We start from the raw sequence: 13824 nt of genomic DNA on the forward strand, positions 1-13824 counted from the left end.
AGGAAGACGTCGGAGAGTGCTCTGGCGTTCCATCCGCTTGAGGCAGCTAAGGTCCGAAACTCGATGGCATAGTCATAAGCGGAACGCGACCCCTGGCGGAGGCGTAGTAGCTTGGTGCCGGCCTCTCTGCCGACGTGAGATCGGTCAAAAACCCTTTTCATCTCTGCAGAAAAGTCAGCAAAAGTGTCACAGCATGGGTCGTGCGCGTCCCAGAGGGCGGTGCTCTATTCCCGGGCCCTACCTGTGAGAAGAGTGATCACGTAGGCGACCCTGGATCTCTCTGAAGAGAAGGTGGAGGACTGCAGTTCAAAAATCAGAGAACATTGTGACAGGAAGGATCTGCATGTACCTGGCTCTCCACCATAAGTGGGAGGGGCTGGCAGGCGTGGCTCTCGTGGAGGGTCCATGGACCGTGCTACGGGCACCTGAAGACGTTGCATTTGAGCGGTGACGTCAGCGAGCGTCTGTCTGGTAGTGACCAGTTCCTCCTGATGTTTACCAAGGAGAGCGCCTTGATTCTCCAGCGCCTGCCTCATCCTGTCTAATCCTGCTGGATCCATCGTATGGCCAGATTATTCTGTCAGAACGATGATCACGGAAAGGCGTGATGTCCGTCGGTGCGTAGAGGCGGGTCCAAACGCAGGTGCAGGAACGAGGCGTTGTCTGGTCGAGGATGAGTGAAAGCGAGCAGAGCAGGGAAATCTGTCAGCGTGGTGTCTGTGCCGAGACGTTAAGATAAGCCGTAGTCAGGAGAGCGCGCGTTGAGTCGGGAGCCGTGTAATCCGTCAGCGTGGTGTCTGTGCCAAACGTGAAGATAAGCCGTGGTCGTGAAGGCGCGCGTTGGGTCGGGAGCCGTGAAGTCCGTCAGCGTGGTGTCTGTGCCGAGACGTGAAGATAAGCCGTAGTCAAGAGAGCGCGCGTTGAGTCGGGAGCCGTGTAATCCGTCAGCGTAGCAATCAAATCAGAATCGAAAGGCGAGGAGGGAAAAAACGAGAATCGGAAACAAACTTGGCAACGTGAGGGCTATCAAATTAAACGCGAGAAAACTGGTACAATGGGACACAATAATCTGGCGAGGATCCAGTGCGCTGCGCTTCCTTATAAGCACAGATAAATCAGCGCTGAATGAGAAACCGGTGTGCAGGCGGGGCGGAGCGGGGCGTGGAAGTGACATGACAGCGTGGGAAAACAAGGGCGCGTGATGAGGAGCTTGACAGCGTGGGAAAGGAAATGTCAATTGACAAGAGCGGTCTTAGATCAGCGCGGAGAGCTGAGAGCATGACAAATGCATTATTGTTGCTCCCCGTAAGTAAGTCTTGTTAAGTTTAAGGGAAATACTCAAACTATCATTTTGAACTTGTATTTTAAATGTAGTATCATGGCTATAATGGGTAGAATGTTATTTGTTTTAAGCAATTTGTTACTAATGTGCACCCAAAACATTTATCTATTTATTATGTCACAAATGTTTGACTTGCAGTACTTGTTTTCTCCTCAGGTTACAGATTTTGTTACCATGCCATAATAAACTAGTGGTGCCATCCCTTAGCCCCAAACAGAGTCTGACTGGTGCGCTTGTGAAAAAACTGTTTCATCAAAAGTCCATTTATGTCAGACCAGACAAGGTGCTTATAACGGAGGAAAAGGAGCTTGTAAGTAATATTAAAGAGAAAGAAATGCACACATGCACTGCCTGGTCAAAAAATGCACTATTTCAGGAGGTTCAAGTTATTGAGTTATCAAAGAAAACGAGATTTGAAATTACTGAAACTGGATTAAGAACCATTCAACACATTATCAAAACCTGGAAAAATAGTAATGTGATGGGGACTCGCAGGATTGGGACTATACAGCCGTGTCCATTAGAAAAACTCTAGTAAGTTAAACTCAACTTATCAGAAAAAAAATCTTCAGTTTGCTAGGAAGTGTAAAGATTGGACTCTGAAATATACATGAAAAAAAGGTCATGTGGTCCGATCCAGATTGGCCAGGCAGGCTACATGGCTAAAACGTTTCCTGCTCAGATTGGCACAGTCACGTGGCAAAAATTTTAACTAGTACTGTTATTTTGGATCAAGTAACATTTCTCATCTTAATTTATTTCAATTTGCAGTCAATTCCAGATGGAGACAGTCAACAGACAAACAGCAGTGAACCCCAAGAAGCATCAGATGACATAAATGGTATTTTCATCTAAATGTACAATGCATCTTAAAAAATAAGAATATCAAAAAAGTTCACTTCCTTTGTTAAAAACAAAACTTGCATTCTGATTTAATTTCAATGATTACAGCTAATATGAAATTTTATAAATATTGGAATATTTAATTTTGAGTTTGAATAAATGTTCATACAGTATAAATACAATGCATCTCTGTCTAGTTCAGTGTACTGTACGCAGGGGAACCATTACATACTTGAAAGAAGTACATTACATACTCACCCAGAAGGTGCTGTATCGAAGCATAATCATGGAAAGTTGGCTGGAAGGGAGAAGTGTGGTAGGGAAAGGTGCATAAGCAGCAGAGATGACTGAAGTCCTAGCAAAAAACAAAGCTTTACAGCCAAACAAAGCTGATTTAAAAACTTTAAAGAGCTTTACAAGGGGAAGAGATGTTCGGGAGTGCATCAAGAGCCACAGTTTCCACAGTTGGGTGGTGATGCCATTCTTGGTTAACTGTCTTTTTCCAAGTCAATGCTGCTGTCTGGCAGTAGATTTCCGAGCACTCCATGCTTTTTTCTGCTGACAAACTTGGAGTGCCACAGGCTGATTCCCCCTCCCTTGCCATGCCACACAGACAATAAGTTTGACATTTCTGTGTTGTAAATGAGTAAATATTTTAATATTTTGAGATGCAGGACTTTTGATTTGCATAAACTGGCATGAAAATTGGCATAAGTTACACATGTTTAAGTACAATAAAATTTAAATAAATACAACCATAACTGCAGAAATATATATTTTTGTTTTTTACTCATCTCTAAAGTTATTGTCTCCACAGATGCCACACAGTCCCTCTCCAGTGGTGATCAAATTATCTGGTGTGCAGCCAACCAAGCTGTTTTTACAGATGAACCTAGCAGCTCAAAAGACAACAATACCATGTCTAGTTGTGCTGCCATCATTACCATTGATAGTATTCACACCTTGCCCAGTCAAGCTTCTGTAATCTCCAGTGGTAACACAGATGTCTTTCCCATTATATCGTCTGCTATCTGCAGTAATCCCACCAATGGCTTGTCCTGTGGCACAAATTTAAATTCAAATGATGACCCACATAACCATTCAGCTACCCCCACCTCTGCCGTATCCAGTGATCATACCCCTACCATCTCTGGTGCTATATCCTCAACTGCCTCCAGTGCATCCAGCTATAATTTAACCAGAACCCCCTACAGGTTACCTTTTTGCATTATTCTGTTTTTAAAAAATCTTTTTTTTTTTGTAGTTTGTTACAATGTTTGTTTTCAAAATTACCATATGCAAAAAAATTATTGTATCTTGACCTTGCAAACATGTTTCAGTTCATATACGTTTTTCCTTTTGTAGTACTTATCAGGACCTATTTGAGGAAGAATATCTATCTGATGATCCTGATCTCCAAGAAGCCATTTCAAGATCTTTGACTGCTAGAACCAATGAGAGGTCAGAAATAGTCTTGGACTAAATTACAATTCTTAACGTTTTTAATAGAAATCTTTAACTGATGAGAATAAGTTGAGTGAGGAAGCAGCACATTTGTTACCACTCCAGAAAAAGGTTACAATGAAGGCTAGGGTTGGGTATCTCTTGGGTACCAGTGCTGAATTGATGCATTTAAAACAGTACCAGTGCCTGAACCAATACTTAAAAACATGAGCAGCAAAAATGCTGGATAACATTTAAAGAATGGTCTTTTATTTAGTTTTAAGTCAGAATGTAAAAACATGGACACTCGTATTAGTAAAAGATTAGTTGGATTTGTATTAAAGCTTTTTGACTTGCATTCATGTCCATTTTCTGTCGAGAAATAATTTTTCGTGTGACACCAAAATCTGCACTCTGATTTGATTCTAGTACATACCGGTTATTTAGTTACCTGTGTCATATTGGCACTGAGTTTCGTTACCCAGCCCTAGTGAAAACTACAGAGGTAGAGATGGAATTAAGATATTTAAGCTACAAAACTTATTTAATATTATTAAATGCATAATTACGGGAAAATCCTGATGATAATTTTTGTTCCACGTTAGTTATATTTAGCTCAACACTAATTACATGTTTATTATTTTAGTGATTCAGTGATAAGTTTGGAAGGAATAATGGAGCAGATTACTTCAAGAATAAAAAATGACGACACTGTGCGCTTTAACATAATAAGAAGGAATGTGTGGGATGGAGCTTCCAGAGCCATGTGCCGATCCAATTTTGCACCAGAAAAAAAGATGGATATAAAGTTCACAGATGATTATGGAATATCCGAGGGTGCTGTTGACAATGGAGGACCTACCCGGGAGTTTTTCCAGTTATGCCTTCATGAAATCAAGGATAATATCGGAATCTTTGAGGGTCCACCTAATGCTAGAGTTCTCACATGCAATTCCAGAGGTACTTTTTTTTTGTTTTGTATTATTATTAACTGGTATTGTATTTATATTTGTGATAATCAAGGACAAAATTCTTTTTGTGTTATGCTTTAACTTTATATTATATATAATTTGATTTCTTCAACTTTGGGACAATATAGGCACTTAAGATATTGGGTTCCTTATGTTAACATGAGATCTTGCTGTACTATCATTAGACAAAGTCGGATAATTGGTCATAATGTTCAATTTTATTAACTATCAACAGCAATGAAAGACAACGGATACTTCCGTGCTGGTCAGATCATGGCCATGTCACTTGCCCATGGGGGACAGAGTCCGTGCTTCTTATCTGATGTTTTGTATGAATGTCTTCAAAAGGGTCCAGACAATGTAAAGGCCAAAATCGAACATATTAGTGATGATGAAACAAGGTCACAGGTGCAATCGGTGAGTTCTCACCCCCCCCCCCCCCCCCACCATGATTTTACTTAATTACTTATTCGCTAATAACCATAAACTTTAATTTCAGTAACTGTATGTATTGTACTAATGTTAATGTAATATTTTAGATTTTGGAAGCTGAGACAGACTCGCAATTGGAAGATGCAGTTGCTAGGGCAGCCAATTTAATTAGTCTTGCTGGTCATAATGTGCACGTGACACTGAAAACCAAAGAAGAGACTGCAATGGACTTGGCTCATTGGTATGTCCTCCAGCGGACCCGTGCACCTTGTGAAAGGTATTATTTCCTAGCAGAAATTGAGATTTAGATTACAATAATTCTTTAGATTGTTTAAAGCTGCTTTGTAAAATTGTTACAAGCGCTATACAAATGAAATTTAATTTAGTTTCGTGGTTAACAGTTGCTTATGTTCTGCTTTGTTAAAAAATATTTGCCTACTTTACTATTGTACAATAATCTGCAGAATGCACACACTGTCCATGTACGGGTACCCTGGCATGTACTGGTACTCTGGCTGTCCAAGAAACACCTCACTGTTGCAACAAAATGAATTAATTAAATAAAAAAATTATCTACAAATATGCATATTAAGTAAAAATACAATTGTGATTAATATATTTTTTTTATATTATGATGATGGAAAATGTATAGAGAAAAAGGAGAGAGAGATGGATGGCTAAATATTTTGTATGCACAAAAATTGAATAATAAATTAGCCATCATAGAAACAATATAGAATTTTGACTTTATATGATACATTTAATTTTAAGATTGAATAAGGGTTTTTCCTTAGATTATCTTAAAACTATAATTGGTTTGTTTACAGGGTGATGTACAGTGGATCCCATGCAGATTTTGTAATATGCCTCTAACTTGGCCCCAAAGCATGACGTTTCCATTTCTGGGCTTGACTGTAGGGATGGTGTTCTTGGGGAGATGGTCAGCATTTTTCTTCCTCCCAAGTTGGTGCCAGAGAGCTCAATTTTGGTCTCATCTGAGCACTTTTTATTATTTATTTTTCATTTATTTACAATTATCTGTTCATTGCCAAACTTTAGATAGATCTGTACATGTGTGTACTTGGGGAGAGGGGGACCTTGCGGATGCTAAAGGTTTTCAATCCATCTTGATGTATTATTACCAATACTACAAGCTCTTATGTATTTCTGGACTGATCCTTCTCTTTTCTCATGATCATCCTTACCCCATGAGATGAGATCTTGCATGGAGCTCCAGTACAAGGCAGTTTGATGGTTATTTTCTGGTTGCAAATCACTTCAACAGTTGTCTTCTCAAGCTTTTAGGTTGAGAAGGCAAAGTATTGTTAGGAACCCATTTTTAAAAATTGATTTATGTACATGAGCACACAACCATTCTGTGAGAGCTAGAATTATTAGTTGGTAGGGGATCAAATACTTATTTTATTCACTGAAATGCAACTCAATTTATAACATTTATGTAATTTTTTTAATTTTGATATTTTGTCTCTATCCTTTAAATTTATGATAATGATAGAATTATTTCTTTATCAGTGGGCAAACTTACAAAATCTACAGGGTTATCAAATTTGTCCCCTCTGTATGTCAGTGACTAAAACCTTACCGTGGAATTGTACCTTGGTTACACTTGGGTAGCAGTAGACTTGCACATTTCATTATTCAACTGATAAAATATAAAGAGTAACAAATGTAAATATCTAGCAAGTTTGATATGAAGGTCTGTTTTTATTGGCAGTTGACTTTTTTTTTTTTTTTTTTTTTTAAGGTTTTGTGATGGCTTAAAAGCTCTTGGTGTCCTAGACGCTCTCCAGAGATACCCTCTGCAAATTATGTGTCTCTTCATGAAGCCTGAAAAGGCTTTAACAGCAGCTGACCTGGAGAGTCTGTTTCAAATAATTCATTCTGAAAGGGGGAGTAATCGATTTCAACAGGAGTGCCACACCCTTGCTTTTTGGCAAGACTATCTTCAGGATGCTGAATGTAAGTTCCCTGTATAGAATAAAAAAATAGTTCACACAAATCCTCTTTACTATCAAAATTTTATTATACTTTCAAGTGCACATCTGTTATGCTGCTGTGAGGAGAGGGAGTTGCCTATTTGCGTATTTATCACACGTGTCAAGATCAGTCAATTTTGCTCGCTATTTCATGTCCACCAAACGATAAAAAAAAATATTACCATTCCTATCCTCCTTCACATCAACATTTCACTCTCTTCACCAGCTAGTTGAGAACCCTGTTTGCCTATTGTCTGATGCTAGGTAGGTTGAGTAAAAAAGGTTTGTAATGGTAGATTTGGTAGTAAATTGTCAATTTTGTTAAACTTTAAAATTTTAACACTTTACACAAGGTCATATCACTGTATCCAAAAGACAGGTATTTACAGGCTTAAATTTGGCAGTCTTGCATCACTTTTTCATTACTTTAGTTATACTATGCCCTACAACTTTCAATTCAGCAGTGAAAGTAATTATTATTTAATCTTATTGCTCTAATTCTGTTTTTTACAGTTAAGAAAGATGTCTCGCTGGAAGAAATTCTTGTTTTCTTCACTGGATGTGACCGCATTCCTGCACTTGGTTTCTCTCCAAAGCCATCCCTCGAGTTCATCACCTATTCACGATTTCCAGTGGCCAATACTTGTGAAAATATTCTTCGCATTCCGATACATGTAGAATATGATAATTTCAAATCTGATATGGATTTTGCTATACGCAACTCCCCAGGTTTTGGAAGGGCTTGAGAGCTTTTATCTTGGTGGTGGTTTTTTTTTTTTTGTTTTTTTTTTCCCACCCCTCAAATTCTGCAGTGGAAAAGATGGACTGCAGTTTATGTTCAGACAATTACCCTTTTTTTTTTTTTTTTTTTTTTAAATGTAAAATGTTTGAAAGTTCAATTTTAAGCAACTATTCAGTGTTTTGCATGCTAAGGTTTTTGGCAAATTTACTTTTTGGACTGTTTGTGTTATTGCCCAGCAAGATCTGATTTACAGTATGTGTTCAAGTTACAGTAAGTGTCTACTAATTTGGCAGGGTTTTATAGCAGCTAACTTTTATTTTTGGACAACAGACATGTTTAGAATTTATATATTGAAGTGCTATAATGACTGAATAAGGCCCTGAAAATAAATAGCTTGTTCATGTTTATCTATTGTTCTCTGCGAGTCTTTTCCACTGGGGGAAATTCACTTTTTCCCTACCCAAAAGTGTCAATCCAAAGAAATGGAAGCTATCGGTCCCCACTTGATTAGAATCTTAATTCATTGCCTAATGGTAGATATTAATATTTTTGTAAATTTGTTTACTGCTAACCATTTGTTTACCTCATTTAATATTTACAAATTCTTGTACAAGCATTCAAGTTGAATTAAACCAATAGACCTGTATAGAGGACTTCAAGCACATTATGGTTAGAAGACTCTTAGCCGTGGTAAAATATTTGAACGCCACAAACTTTTTAAAAGCCATACCCCAGTAAACAATGAACCTGCCTGAGGGCATACAGTATTGGCATAAAGTATTTTAGTCAATCTTATGCCCTTATTTGAAGCAAGTTACAAGCTGCAACAAAAAGTTCTATTCCATGGTTTCCATCATCAGTCAATGGATTTATTGGTCTTAGCTCCACATCCTGCTGGTGTTGATCTTGATGGTGTTGCATTTGTACAAGATGTTGGCTTTGAGGAATATTTAACATTCCAGTTGCAGCGGGGACCTATTTTCCATTGTCCTCAAGCTGTGGTGGTTCCACTGGTTTCTAAATTCATCAACAGATCTGTTGATTCTTTGAAGATAAACATGGTGGAGAGCCCTAATATGAAGTGGGTCTGTGCTATTTAAAAGTCCAAAATTTTCCATAAAGAGGAAAAGGTCTTTAAAATATGCTGACACAACCCTGTTCAATTCTCCCCACAGTCTTTCAATTCTCTGGTTATGTACACTACTTCCAACCATGAAACTACCCCGGTTTCCACCACGATTCTCAATCATAAATCGTGCAATATTGATGTTCTCACCACCAGCATCACCCCTGACATGATATGGAAGTCCAAAATTATTGACAGCATCCTGGAAAAGTTGCAGGGCAGTTGAAGCTCTGTTGTCTGTACAACATCTCAGGTAGGTAATGCAGCGACTGTATCCATCTACTCCACCATGAAAAACAAATCCCCATGGATTTAACTTGTGATTTGTGTCGGTATGCCTGAAATGAGAAGAATTTTTTTGGGTCAACTTTTAAACCAGCTTACATCAAATTTTAAGTCCTTTGCCAATGCTGCTGTACTTGCTTTTTAACTATATAGTACATGGACACAGATGACAAACTTGATGATTTAAATAATTCTTTTTTTTTATAAGGATCTCTTGAAATGCATTGAATGTTATAAAACATCTTTTATAAAACATAAAAAGATCTTTTTCTTTAGAGACCAAAATTAATTAAATATATAGGAGATTATAGAAATTTAATGAAATAAAACAATGTAATATAATGAAATAATTGCTATTATCATGACATCATAAACTGACCAGGCAAAAAAACTCACCACCTGGTTTTAAATTGGTAAGAGATTCTTTAGATTATTCCTTTGGTAATTGATATGGTTCAGGTAGTGTTATGATCTCGGGTTACTTAAGTTAGTCAGGTCGATGTTAAGCAATGGTCAGACAGGTATTGGCCACCACAGAATCCTGACCCAGGGGCGTTTCTAGGATTTTGATTTAAGGGGGGCTCAGCCCCCATTGATGTTTAACACATATTTGGCTTGTTCAGAATCAGTACTCAAATCTTCTTGATCACACACGCTGTTTACCGTATAAATCTTTTTCTATGTACAGGTACAATCAGAAAAATGTAACCAGAAAACAGCATATAACTTTACACTTACACTGATTAGCAATAGACTATAAACAACACACCTATAAGGCTGGACAATGGAATAAACTGTGTGGGTGCCAATAATGTCAAACATGTATCTGTAATTATTTGACAATACTGCTCCTTTGTTGGAAACTGGCAGACATAAAAAATGTGAAAAATAGTTTCTGATGCAAAGACTTCAATCAATGTTGGGAACACAGTGTTGATGTGCCTGAGAGGCTGCGCTTTCAGAGAACTGAACTGTAGATGGAAGGTTTTTCAGGTCACATGGGAGTAGGTTTCCAAATGAGCAGCAGGTAAGAATAAAACATCTTTTTATTTCATAAAATGTGACTTGAAAAACCTTCCATCTACAGTTAAACATAAATATTAAAACTTTAATTAATTTAGTTTAATTTAGTGTTTTAGCTAAATAAATAAGACAGTAGGTTCTCTATTCAACCCCTTAAAATTTCATAGCTACTAGGCTATTTATTCAAATTCATTAATATAGACAAACATTGTCATTCATTTAAAAAAGTAACTTTTTCCAAATCAAAGTGACAAAAATCCTACTCTAAGGCTAATAAATGTTTTTTTTTTACGATTTGGGACATTATTTAATACAATACAATATGTATTACAAAAAAAAAAAGGATTTTTCTATCTCTGTAAATCACTGCTATGCAGTTGAACCGAGTGCACTGAATGCTGTCTGTCACTATTTTTAATCATTTATGTGTATAACTCTATGGTAGTTAATGAGTTAATGCCATAAGCACTGTGCAGTGTTTTATGTAGATAGTTAGGTTTTCCAATTAAAACAGCAACAGCATGATTGTTTTATAAAGTAGGTTCATAGAGTGTGATGTATTAAGGGCTTCATTTTCACTAGGGGAAACTGATTTAAGATTTAACTGATTAATCCCTCATGACATTTTGTAAACTGTATTTATGAGAAAGGACTGCACTGATGCAGATATAACAATTTATCGAAAACCACACACCTTGCCTTAACCCTCCCTCTGTGATGGTGAATTGAAGACCCGCTGAAAGACGGGGAGGAGCCGAAGGAGCCGAAGTCTGCCGACACTTTCATATCAAATTTTAAAGAGACGAAGTGATCACCAATTTGTGTGAAGTTTATGGAGAATTTTTAGGGGGGCTGAGTACAAATGTTGGAAGGGCCAAAGACCCCATAAAATGGCTTAGCGACGCCCATGTCCTGACCTTAACCCTGCTGAAAAATTTGGGATGTGCTGGAGAAGACTTTACGCAGCGGTCTGACTCGCGTTATCAGTATGTGATCTTAGAGAGAAATTAATGTGACTTTGGACAGACATAATAGTTGTGATATTGCATAAGCTTTTCAAAATAATGCCAACGCAAATGCAAGCCGTAATCAAAGAAAAAGATGATCAAATTAAATATTAGTGTATGACTTTTTTGTCTGGACAGTGTACTGTATATTTATTTCACATTAACTGGTCATTTTAGGGCATGGTTTTCCAAAGTATTTTTTAACCCAGACAAACAGCCCAGATGAGCAAATTGAGTTTATTATTTAGGCACAAGCAGGATGTATTTATTTAGCTTGTTTTATGTGTTCATTTGTTTGTGTTAAATCATATGTAACGTTGTAATGTTGATTTACAATACATACCAGACTTGGTTAGGAGTAGAGACATCATAGACCCGCCGCTGAATGACCCTTCGGCGTCTTAATGCTCTTCCCACTGGATCTATTATTCTTAAACGCTCTCGAACCCGCCACCGCTGAACTCTGATTGCTCTTCCTCTTAAGCTACCAGAGATGTAGGTCTCTCCTGACCCAGGGGTTTGCATTAGAACCTCAGAAATAAGACGATCAAGATCTGTGTTTGAAATGCTGCTGAAACTCCCATAGTCCACTAAACCCAGTTGTGTCCTGTGGTTGTAAAGTGTTCGAATGTTCACAGACAGCATTCGAGATATGGCCATCCAGGTAAAGCCTAAGTCACGCATGTGAATCAGCTGTCTTACTGATATTTTGTACCTTAAATAAAAAATAAAAATAAACAACAAAATATGAATAAAGCATATTTTTTTTTTTATATATTAAAACCGACAAAAATCGCATTGAGTTATTAGGTGATTCAATAGGTTGCTTTTGCCATAAATTCAGACTGAGTGCTACCTTACCCTGACTACTGGCATTTAATTATTGATCTACATTAATTGGAAATTGTTCCCATAGCCATTACTTACCTTGGCCGTCCTCTCTGAGTAGAAGAGTGTGCGTCATCCACTTGTCTTACATCTTCTTGTGTTATTTGATCCAAAATATCACTCAGACACTCATAAATTCGTTCAAGAATAATGTGCAAATTTCTTTCTGCATTGTTTGATTGAACGCGGTTGCTCATAGCCATAAGGAACATTGCAATAATAGAAATATGATCCTCAAGGTGACGTGATAAATGCTCCAAATAGTTTACATCCCTTGAATTACAATCAGCTGTGGCAAAAAAAATCGTCCAGTTCAACAAAGTAATGAAGTATTTCCGCGGATGCCATTTTAGAAATGGAAAGTTTAAAACAATTCTATATATTCAGAATTCATTCAATATTCTCAAGTTTCATTCAATATATTCAGACTTTCATTCAATATATATCGAGTTTCATTCAATATATTCAGAATCCATTCAATATATATCGAGTTTCATTCAATATATTCAGAATCCATTCAATATATATCAAGTTTTATTCAATATATTCAGAATCCATTCAATATATATCAAGTTTCATTCAATATATTCAGAATCCATTCAATATATATCGAGTTTCATTCAATATATTCAGAATCCATTCAATATATATCGAGTTTCATTCAATATATATCGAGTTTCATTCAATATATTCAGAATCCATTCAATATATGTCACACACACCCGTTTTGCGACCGGCACTAGGACCCGGAAGTAGAACGGTCGCTAAAACAGGAAGCATAAAAGGAGACAAGATGGCGCTTCACATCACTCAGTCATTGAGTTCGCCCGATGCCGGTTCAGATCGCCTGTCTGCCATTTTGTGAGTATTCACTTTTCTTGGGTCTACTTTCTGATTCGAGTGTGTGTTTATAGGACGCGGGTTAAATTTGTGTTTTTCCCTTGCTCCCCTTTCGTGAGAGTCCTTAGACTAAATCGCGTGGCTATCCTGCCTACTCGCGTGCTTCCGCATTTGGGTTTACCATCCACGCTACAAAGGGCTAACCGCTAAGTGCTAAGTCTTCTGATCATTCCGGTTAGTTCGTGACAGAATGACTGAGTCTTCCGCGGTAAACCCAGCGGATTATGCGCACCTTTGCGACGTGGTTGATCGGCACGCCGAGCTAATCAACAAGCTAAACGGAGAGCTCGCTACTCTTCGCCGGAGCGTCCAAGACGTCGCGGCCTTGCGCCGCGAGGTGGCGGAGCTCCGGCAGGAAAACGCGGCCCTTCGCGAGGCTGTTGCTAGCGCGGCTAACCGTTCGCCCGTCGCAGCGGCCGCAGCTCCGCCCCCCCTCCCCCCTCCTACTTCTGATGTCTTTCTTGCTCTATCGGATAAGTGGGATGGCACGGACGGGAGATGCAGTGTTTTCCTAACTGCTCTCGATCTGGTGTTTGAGTTCAATGCCACCAAATACTCCACCGATCGATTGCGCATTGCTCTCCTTGTCTCGTTGCTGTCGGGGCAGGCAGCTGAGTGGGCCACGGCAGTTCTTCGTGATGACTCGGATACCGCCCATTCCTACAATGAATTCACCCGTCAGCTGAAGTTAACATTCGAACACCCTGCGGGCGAGGTGGAGACCGACACCAAGCTGTACCACCTGCGGCAGGGAAGTTCGTCCGTGAGCCGCTACACGGCTGATTTCCGCACTTTCGCCGTACAAGCCACCTGGGGAGACGCTGC

General features: G+C 38.6%; 2 long non-coding RNA genes across 2 annotated transcripts; both read left to right on the forward strand.

Annotated features, from left to right (window-relative positions):
* Positions 1–1551: 1551 nt before the first annotated feature.
* LOC128507233 (uncharacterized) lies at positions 1552–4346 on the forward strand. The gene is made up of 5 exons (XR_008355796.1): positions 1552–1652; positions 2114–2183; positions 3003–3399; positions 3551–3646; positions 4275–4346. It is a non-coding gene; the product is annotated as an uncharacterized LOC128507233 (long non-coding RNA).
* A 182-nt stretch (positions 4347–4528) lies between these two features.
* On the forward strand, positions 4529–5299 carry LOC128507311 (uncharacterized). Its single transcript, XR_008355805.1, has 3 exons — positions 4529–4588; positions 4835–5016; positions 5139–5299. It is a non-coding gene; the product is annotated as an uncharacterized LOC128507311 (long non-coding RNA).
* The last annotated feature ends 8525 nt before the right edge of the window (positions 5300–13824 follow it).

The sequence above is a fragment of the Clarias gariepinus genome, chromosome 19 (genome assembly GCF_024256425.1).
Source record: "Clarias gariepinus isolate MV-2021 ecotype Netherlands chromosome 19, CGAR_prim_01v2, whole genome shotgun sequence".
In the NCBI taxonomy this organism is placed as follows: Eukaryota; Metazoa; Chordata; class Actinopteri; order Siluriformes; family Clariidae; genus Clarias; species Clarias gariepinus.